Source organism: Centruroides vittatus, unplaced genomic scaffold (genome assembly GCF_030686945.1).
Source record: "Centruroides vittatus isolate TY-2023 unplaced genomic scaffold, ASM3068694v2 contig_683, whole genome shotgun sequence".
NCBI lineage: Eukaryota > Metazoa > Arthropoda > Arachnida > Scorpiones > Buthidae > Centruroides > Centruroides vittatus.
Window position 1 is genome coordinate 474,947 of NW_027122430.1, and position 10,939 is coordinate 485,885.

The following is a 10,939-nucleotide window of genomic DNA, read 5'->3' on the forward strand; positions in this document are numbered from 1 at the left end:
TTTCAAATGCAAATTAAGTTAATTACTTTTCTGATGTAAATGAAAATTATTAAATTAAATAATAATTGTTGTAATCTGCTGCTATTTTAAAGAACAACAATGCTGTTTTATTTAATTCATAAAAAATGTGGATAAAAAGAATTAGGTTAAGTGGCGAGTCATATGGCGAAAGAAAGTTTACAAACACAACTTTAAATCACGTGATTTTTCCGCGGCAATTCAACTATAGGTTCAAGTGTGCCTTGAGATAAAAAAAAAGGTTCAAAAATACTGCGTTAAAGAAAAAAATATCTTGTTATTTACTTTCAAAATTAAAAAAAAATCTAAGTAAAGTCATTTTCACTCGCATCATTTCAGTCAAGGGTTAAAATTCTTTCATTTCACACTTTTACACAACTAGTTGGAGTATTCTATCTCGTTGTTTTTACACAACACAAATGGCACACCCTCTTGACCAAAAGGAAAATGGCAAACTTGTATTCAATTTTCTTTACAGAAGCCTTTGGCGTCACTACAGCTAATCTATGTAGTATATTGCAGCTCGTTGACTATACACAACAAGGTCTATAAACATAAGGTCAAGACACGATACGTGAAGCATCGCGGCAATTGCTATGTTAGATCCTTTTGAGGTTGTATAAGGTGTTTCTAGAGCGAAGCTGATTGTCTCCTTCGATCTCAATTAGTTAAATTTCTTGTTATATATAAACTGTGTATATATTTTAAAATAGTTTGGTGTTCAGCACCGAATTGTAAAAATTCAATAGCTAGAGGTTGTTCCGTTTTTCCTCTGACAGATCCATTGAGTGATGATTTAACAGTTAATATAAGTAATAGTTTGTTAATGATTATATTCAGAGGGACCAGATTAATTAGAATTGAGTGATAATAAATTTTCATCGTGAATAATTGAAGAAATTCTGTATTAAAGATTTTTGTTCCAAGGTGACATTTTATTGTTTGTTAATGTACTCAACTTTCTTCTTAGTGTACATTAAGAAAAGAAAACATGATCTGCTTACATTTTAGAAGCTTTTTTTTAAGTTCAGTTTAGGGAAATGCTCCTGTAATATTGTAGACTGCTTTGAAAATCTTCCTGCATTTATACGCTAGTGACCACCAAGAACACTTTTTCTTCTAGCTACTTCAGTTGATTCGTCTTTCATTTTCCATCATTTAAATTACTTTTTTGAAGTGACAATGCTGTAGCTGCAACAGAATATTTACCAAATGTATGGAGAGCATCATCACTTTTATTAACATACTAGATATTAGTATGTTCCGCTAAGCATAGCCGGGTTCAAAGTACAGAAAGTAATATAGTTAACAAGAATTATTTAAGTCAACACAGTAATATAAATATACAATAAATTGAGAGTGGAAGGAAGAGCAGTAAGCAATGCAGATTTTGTTTTCATAGAATTTGTCTTTATGTCTTTAAAAATGTCTCAATTGCATTCAGGACAGGCACAAGAATTTTTGACGCCCTAGGCACATGCTCAATTTTTGGCTCAATTTAACTGATATTGGTTGTGGCGTCCCTAAATTTTTGGTCTAAGTGCGCCTATAGTTCGGGACGGCCCTGATTTCACTGTAAAATTTTAATATTTAAAATTTAAATATTAAATTAATTATATAATTAATATGTAATTAATTTTTGACAGTTTACAACACTTAATTATTTAATAATTACACTTCATAAAAATAATAAGATAATTTATTTTAAATAATATCCAGTATTTATTTTTCATATGGCAACGTGATAATAAACCCGGTCATTATAATTTTCGTTCGAAGTGTATGATACTTGGTATTTTTTTGTAAATAATAATGTTTAAAATATATATTATTTATGAAGAAAGTGTTTACCAAGTAGGACAGAGCCATATATATTTATCAGGTTACTTAAGCGATTAATTCTTGAATATAACATGGCAAATACAGTTAACGAATTAAGGAAAACTTCTAAAGGACGACTCTCGTATCAGCGTAAAAGAACGTTAGAGGTAATTCTAGATAATGAATCGTACCCAAAGAGGTGCGTACTAATTTGAAATGAAACTTTACCGAAATCGCCGGAATACTACCTTCTTTTTTTTTTTTTTTTTTCTTTTTTTTTTGTATTGATCGAATGTGAGAATGAATGAATGAATGCTTCATGATAGGGCTCGAAGTGAATTCAACATTTTACAAATATCTTCAGGTGAAATAAAACATATTTAGAATAAGAACAAAATGTAAGTAGATATGTCAGAGTTCTCAAGCAAAATTTGCATTTTCTTAACAATTTTCAAATAGATATTTGAAAATGTGCATTATTACTTATACAAATTTGGTGTCAAGTGTGCTTGTCAGTTTTATTAACATGTGTAAGGATTGTATCTCATCACATTCAAAAAACAATTCTAGTGTATTAGAAAAAGTTTTATTATGAATAATTCACCATGCATTATTTTATCAGATATGTATATCTAATAAAAGGATGCATGATGCTATTCATTGGCCTAGAAATATGAGTGCTGTACTAATAATATCTTTTAAGTGGATATTATACACAAATAAATACACATAATCAGTTAACCGAAAAATAAGTTATCCAAACGACCCCAGTCCCCAAATGATTCGGATAAACGACGCTCTACTATAAATAAATTTTAAATTCTTATGTACATTATTTCAATATGCTTTCAATTTCAGCATATTGCACACAATGATTACTCATTTTTCAAATTAATTAATATCTTATACACTTGGGCTATTTGCTGGTGCAATTCTTTGATGGCATTTGCTCTTGAGGCTCATTGTGTGTCTGTATGACCTTTTAAAGTTGTTTTTAATACAGACATTAATTTATCCCATCTAGTCATTGAATTCACAAAAACATATAAAGTCTGAACAATTCCAAAAAATGTGGTCATATTAGCATTTGAAGAGGCAGCATTTTTATGAACCAAATTAAGGCTGTGAGCTGCACAAGAAATGTACAGTACGTAGCTTGTTCATTTTTTTGAGAAATCATGGCCTGTACTCCATTATACACACCTGCCATGTTTGCTCTATTGTCATATCCTTGACCTCTAACATTTAGAGTATAGTCTATCTTTTTCTAATTTATTGACAATTTTATAGGCTAAACTGCTACCTGTTTTTTTATTTTATCACTATAAAGTCTAGAAAGCTTTCTCAATCATAATAGAATTGTTTATAATAAATATATATCAAATAATTTGGCACATTTGTTCATGATGCAATACATCAGGTGTACAGTCAAACCTCAAGGAAAAGTATTTTGATTCTTTAATTGTCATCTAGAAAGACTTTCAGTTCAAACATGGTTCTCTAAGAGTAAAAGAAATTTGTCTTGAATCTTATTAGATAAGTATGAAACAGACCCCTTCTTATGATTAGCAAAATGTTCCACAATGGTCATATTGTATTGACTTATTAATTATTTCTTGTGTATCTCTAAGAGGTAAATTATTCTTTGCACAAAATAAAATTGTGTTCTTGTCTCTGTTCAATTATGACACATCTAATTTTATTTGTAATACAGAGCCATGAAGGAAGATCATTGAAATTAATAGAATTAAATCTCTCTTTTTCTCATTCTGTTGAATTTTCTCATATTTCAATTTTTTCTTCTTCAACTTCAGCTTCCTTTCTTGATTTTCAATGGCAGTGTTTTCTTTAAATTCAATTGTCTTTTCTTGAGCCTTGACCAGTATCGTTTTGAGTGAACTGCTTGTATTTGAAGTACTTAGTTTTTCTAGCCAATTTTCAGCTGTATTACACAATGTTGATTTGTTTCATTTTTCAATTTTATTCTTTTCCTATATTTGGCACTACTGGGTTTTCTTGATGCCATTAGTTCATCTGAAAAAGAAAAATTATATATTTAATTTTTTTTCACTTTTGATTATGTTACAAATAAAAATGGAAAATAATATTGCAGTCATAATATAATGTAACATACAATGAAACATTTTTATAAATTTAGATAATAGATAACTTACCTTAAGTTTATCGTATTTAAAGTAATACTTTCTTCTCAGTGTCATACTAGTGCACTGCACAAATAATGCACATTAATGTATGAGGGGTGTTCAAAAAGTATCGGACCTTTATTTTTTCCACGTAAACCAATGACACACGGAGGCCTCCTTTGGTGGAGATGTGGAGGGGACAGTCATGTGCAGTACTGAATTTTATCCCGCCCGCAGGAAGCGTCAGTCGCTGGCAGTCGGCCTATGAATGATGACGTGTAGTGAGCGCTCATGTAGTGGATTCCATTAAGTTGGAAAATGACTGAACAATATGAGCAGCAATATTGCATCAAATTTTGCCAAAAACTTGGTGATACCCAAGCAGAAACCATTTGCAAGATTCAACAGGCTTTTGGGGGCAATGCCATGAGCAACACATGGATAAAGAAATGGTACAACCACTTCAAAGATGGCCGTACATCAGTGAACAGTGAACTACGTTCGGGCAGTCCCTCAACAAGCTGAAATGAGACTGTCATTGAGCAGAGTTTGGTCATGGTGGACCGTTGTATCACAGTCTTGCGAACGTGTCTCGTTCGCAAGACATCAGTGGACACATCAGTGGAGCACATCAGTGGACAGTGAACCGCGCTCAGGCGGTTTGCTGTCCACTGATGTGCGGCCATCTTTGAAGCACTTGTACCATTCCTTTATCCATGTGTTGCTCATGGCATTGCTCCCCGAAAGCCTGTTGAATGTTGTGAATGATTTTTGCTTGGGTATCGTCAAGCTTTTGGCAAAATTTGATGCAATTCTTTAGAAGTGTTGAACACAAGATCATGTTATTAACCAATCACATGGCTTTTTTTCCACCTTTATTTAGTATAAGGTTGAAAAGAAGCCATGTGATTGGTTAATAACACTATCTCGTGTTTGACACTTCTAAAGAAAATCTAGTACAACATGGTTTCACAACAAATGAGCAAAATTTGATGCAATATCACTGCTCATGTTGTTCAGTCATTTTCCAACTTAATGGAATGTGACGAGCGCTCACTACATGTCCTCACTCATAGGCCAACTGCCAGTGACTGACGCTTTCTGCGGGTGGGAAAAAATTCAGGACTGCTCATGTCTGTTCCCTCCACATCTCCACCAAAGGAGGCCACCAGTGCGTTATTGGTTTACGTGGAAAAAATAAAGGTCTGATACTTTTTGAACATCCCTCGTACAATGAACATGCCCAAACTCGTGTAGTTGCTTTGGTGCTCTCGCTTGATACTACAGATTGAGTGCACACATGTGGGTATGCGAGTTTAGACATATTACTAAGGCGATATTATATAAGGAAACGAATGTATTGAGTGAGAGCATCTGACACAAATTGTTAGTGTGCTTAAAGTATTTGACGAACATTGCAAGATACATTTAGCTTTTTATTTTGCAGTTTATCCATTTTCATTTTTCACCAGTTTGACACCCTTTCCCATTGTTCAACTAAGGCAAATGCCTTATTTGCCTCACCCTTGTCCCAGCTCTGTTACCTTATATCATCTTTTCATCTGAGTTGAGTTTATGGATTATGCATATACAAGTTGTCTAAAAAGAAACCAAACTTTTGCTCTAGGAAGAAAAAAACTACAAAAAATATTTTTATAAATACAGTGGTACCTTGACTTTAGAGTGTCCCAACTTACGAGTTTTTCAAGGTATGAGCTCTCTCTCAGCCGATTTTTTACTTTGAGTTGAGAGCTAAAATTTGTGTTATGAGCCAGCTTTGGATACCTCACTGCCAAGAAGAAGTTCATTTCCAAAAATCAGGTCTTGACCTGATTTTTGGAAATGAACTTTTTTTTGGCATGGGCTTGTCTGATGACTTCCACATGGAACTTTGATGTTTTGTCAGTGGGTCATATTGGTAGCACCACATCTCATCACTTGTGACAATATTTTTGAGAAAATTTGAATTGCAGCAAGTCATTTTGATGATGTCCTTAGCATGATGAATGCATGTCTGTTTTTGTTCTTTAGTGAGTGTATGTGGAAAAAGCAGGGACAGATCTTATGTTTATTCAAATGATTATGTAAAATCATGTGGACAGAGTGCTTTGACACTTCAATTCCTCTGACAACATTCTACAGGTCACATTCAGATCCTTTCCTAATATTTGTTGCACTTTGTCAATATTAATGTCTGTAGTTGACATCTTTGGATGGCCATTTTTGGATCATTTTTAATTGACAACTTTGAATCAACTAAACCAGTCATAAACTTGTGTTTGGCATAGGCAATCATCCCCATATACTTGTTTCTGTAACTTAAATGTTTTGGTAAAAGTTTTTTTAGTTTTATGCAGAACTTAATGTTGGCACATTGTTCCATTGCAATTTTCTGACAAGGTCATGGAATAACCCTTACTTTTATGCCACACAAAGGGTTGTTACGAACCAATTGAAATGCTATTGCACACAATTGATAATATAATGTTCAAAATTTTGAATTTGATCATTAAGGGCTGTTTCACACTATGACTGACTGGTCCAACTCCAAGACCTGTTGCCATGGCAACAGCAGTCGGCCGACTGACTGGTCGTTCCAGTCGGGCAGATTTGAAAAGTTAAATATTTGTAGTTGGGTCGGAGCAGTTAGTGAGCTACAGCCAATGAAAGCTTCGAAACTACAACCAATCAGACTTTGGATATATGAAAAGTATCGAATCAATGAAACATAACTTTACTTTATATATATTTCTGATTTCATAACTGCTTAAATTTTATATGGGAACACACATGATTTTAATGTATATATTAAAAAACATTATCGACGTAATGAGAAAAGATGGTATTATTTAGACTTTTTGTAAGAATTTATAAACAAACTAAGATCATATCTGCAAAGTTTAATCAGGTAGATTACAAAAAATTTTAAAAAATTAGAAAAACTTAAAACAATTTCTAACACCCATTCCAATTGGTCCTTACAAATCAGCTACCAACATATAATTGTACTCAATGGGTGCGTTTACTTTTTGCTCCAATCTCGCCCCTAGCGCGCTCAGCCTGTATACTTTTTGTTAGCTATCAATGAGCACGGCGTATACTTTTTGCACCAGTGACGTCATTGCTAGCATTCCTAGTGCTCTCAGCGTGCTCGGAGAATTTACAACGAGCTTGGCGTTTGTTCAAAGATGGTGGCGTCCATGTACGATGTTACTGTTTTTTTACAGGACGGAAAAGAAGTAAAACTTTGTGTTAATGAAGACGTTTGTCGTCAGATGATGGAAGGTAAGTAAAAACGGATTCCTAAAAGTGTATAATTTTATATCATAAATCCTATTTCGATAACAGAGGACTTCATTACAGATGTAAATTATGCCAGAGAATTGGCTTTGAAAACCATTTCAACTGCTTCAGTTGGACCGAATATCCCTACTGGTAAGTCAAATTTTGATTTCGAATAAAATTGTTGAAAGCATAAACTAAGATCACAATGTAATTAGTGCCGATTGTTAAAAAATTTTAGAATTTTTAATCTGTTATAATAAGGGCTCCATATCTAAATATTTTCTATCTTTTATTATAGAGGAACCCTGTGGCTTCCAGTGGCTCAAAGCCAGGACCATTGAATGGACCAGGACCAATTTTGTTATACAACGAACATAGGGAGAAATTTGAATTACCTCAATATACAAATATTCAGGTTGTACTGCTTGCCAAATTAACATTGTACGTATGAACCTTTCATAAATAATTTCTAACAACCTTCTTTAATATTATAGATATGGAGGATAATTGCAAATAAATTAAATGAAGAGGAGTTTTCAGTCATTCCAGCCCAGGTTGACACCAAATGGCGAGGACTGAAAAAAACATTTAAAAAAATAAAACTGCACAATTCCCAATCTGGTAACAACTGGAAACATTGGGAATTTTATTCTTTAATGGACGATGCCATTGGGAGACGGCCGGAAATATCCCCTGTTGCTACTTGTAGCAATACAGATGGAGTGAGAGTGAATCCTCACTCAAGTTCCACTCCCACATCATCCCAGTCTCCTGTTGCCTTCATGTCATATCAGACTCCTGTTGCCTCCATGTCATCCCCATCTCCTGTAGTGTGCGCATCATCATTCCCATCTCCTGTGGCGTGCACATCAACACCATCTCCTGTGCCCGCTTCATCCGCAACTAATATCACTTCTCATAAGAGAAAAAGAGAGAGCAACGAGTTGATCAAAGTTTTAAATGACATAAGAAGAGAAGTACAGGAGAGGAGGGAGGAAAGAAAGAAAGAGCGTGAAAAGCTCCATGAAATTCTGAATAAAATTTTAGAAAAATTATAAATAAAATTCTGTTTTTTATTGAAAACAAAAAGTTTTTATTTCATATAAAGTAAACAAAAACTCTTTTTTAATATTTTTGATGTAATCTTTATTTCATAAACTTTTGGATGCACTATACCTTAATTACTTAATATATAATATATATACATACAAAAAGTTACATTACAGAAAGTTATATAATATATATACATACAGAAAGTTATATAATACATTTTTAGCATTTCTTTTTTATATGTATGTCATTAATGCTGTATTTGCCTTGCAAAAAGAATGTTTGCCAAATCACTATGCTTATTTTGTGCATCTCTTCTTGCTTGGACATTTTCAATTACTTTTGGCACTCCAACTAACCTTTCCTCTTCAATATTGGTTTCATCTCCTTCTAAGATAGAAAAGTTGTGGAGAATGCATCCTGCCATAATTAGCATCACCATTAAGTCCAATTGATGCATATCAAGAAGTTTGAAGTGTCTAAACCGACCAACAAACAACCCAAATGCTCTTTCAGTTGAGCTTCTACATTTCGAAAGCTTGGTGTTGAAATATGATTGAATTTCAATTAAATGGCCATTGTCTCGGTATGGTGTTAACAAATATTTGTTTAAAGGATAGGCTGCATCACTGAGGAGGTGAGTGTCTACCAGAAATCCTACACCTTCATCAATTCTCTTAGATAATGTGGATCGACGATAGACACAGGCATCGTGAACCGATCCAGCCTCTCCTACATAACAATCCGTGAATAGCAACTTCTCGTTGCATACAGCCTGGAGAATAATTGAATAAAATTGTTTCCTATTATAATAGGATGAATGGTCATTCCTGGGGGTTTTAATAGCCATATGTTTACCATCCACAACTCCAATCACTCCAGGAAAACCAAACTTTTTCATATAATAGTCACTTGTTTTAAATGCCTGTTCTTGATTTGGCCAAGAAAGTATGCCTTCTCTTTTATTTAAGTCCAAAAGTGCTGAGGAAAAGTCATGCAGTATTTTCCAAGCTGTTCGTCTGCATACGTTAAATCAATCTGCAGCTAACCTGAAAATGAAAATGCATCTTAAGTTGTTACATAGTACTGTATATACATATATAATTTGTATATAATGCAATACACTAACAGCATTATACAGTCTGTTAATTAATTATAGTCACACTTAGGTTAGGAATTTAAGAGATGATTTCATTTGTATATGCAAATTATTTTATTTTGATTTTTGAAAATTTCAAAATTAATCATTATATTAATAATTTAACAACAAAAATATATTTTTTGGCTCCCAAAAGTATAGATGATAAAACAAAATTGCAAAATTTGAAGCAGAAGAAACTTGTAATTATAAAAATAAATGACATCACATAACACTTTTACTTTGTTGTCAAGTAGTAATTTAAATACTAAATCTGAACTTTCCAAAATTCCACATGGAAAAGAGTTTAGTATGGAAGAAATTACATGAATATGGAAATGAAAAGCAGAAGGCTGTAGTGTCAAGGAAATTGCAGTTTTAATGAACAGATCTACTCCTGGAATTTATAAAATTTTGGAAAAATCATCACTAATACCTTCTAAACATTGATCAGGAAGGCCCAAAATCACGTGTCAAAGTGGTAGTGATAGAACTGTGCATCTTGCATCACAACAGAATAAATTAGCTTGTCAAATTTTCTGTGAAAGTGGATTAAAAATATCAAAAAGCACTGTTCGTCAAAGAATTTCAGCAGCTCCACATGTGAAATTTGATGTCTTGAAAAAAAAATCATCAGTAACAAAATTGGCATGAATGCAGTAGACTAAACGTCACATGCTGTGGAATGACCGATAGCTCTCAGTCCTTTACAGTAATGAAAAGAAATTTAATTTGTATGGCCTAATTACTGGCATGGTATTAGGAAAGACGAGTGCAGTTTTTCAGCAGTCAACAAGGCGGTGGTTCTGTTATGGTGGGGGCTGCTTTGGATTTAATGTACTCTATTTTAATACAGGGCAGCACGAGTCACCCATGCTTCGTACTATTAAATTAATATATTTTATTGCATATAATAAAATAATATCAATATATCAAATATGATGTTTGTAGGATAATGTTATCAAAAACATATGCATCGCCCCACGGAAAAACAAGCAATTATGTCTGTAGCCCTAACTAGACATGTCCATACGAGTCACATGTGCCTTATAACGCCGTGAATGTGTTAATGGTTTATCAAATTTAGGGATTTTAACTGATAGACAAACATCTAAAAATTATCAAGAAGTCCTAAAATACTAATTTATTACCTATTGGAGAAGAAATTAAGAGGGACCAACTGTAATTTTTATGCAAACAGAGTATTTAATCTTAGTTGTACCATTTTTAGCTTCTGTATGTATTAATTTACCTTTAAAATATAAAATTTTGGTGTGGTTATATTTAATTGACACAAAAAGATCAAGAATTTACAAAATTTGTGATGATGTTAAAAGTTGTTAAATTCTGCTTTACAGTAAACTTTCAAAGTACCAAAGTTTCATTTAAAAATTCCTTATAGTTTTCTTTTAATTCAAAAAAATATATACATTTTGTTAATTTTAACCACAATTCATATTATTAACATGAATCTCAATTAATG

The 10,939-nt window shown here is 32.9% G+C and overlaps 1 long non-coding RNA gene across 2 annotated transcripts; it reads left to right on the forward strand.

Annotated features, from left to right (window-relative positions):
- The first annotated feature begins 6,999 nt into the window (after positions 1–6,999).
- On the forward strand, positions 7,000–8,357 carry LOC136980267 (uncharacterized). 2 transcript variants are annotated; one of them, XR_010881528.1, is made up of 3 exons: positions 7,000–7,418; positions 7,567–7,683; positions 7,763–7,792. It is a non-coding gene; the product is annotated as an uncharacterized lncRNA (long non-coding RNA). The 2 variants fall into 2 exon arrangements; XR_010881527.1 differs by having other exon boundaries at positions 7,567–8,357.
- The last annotated feature ends 2,582 nt before the right edge of the window (positions 8,358–10,939 follow it).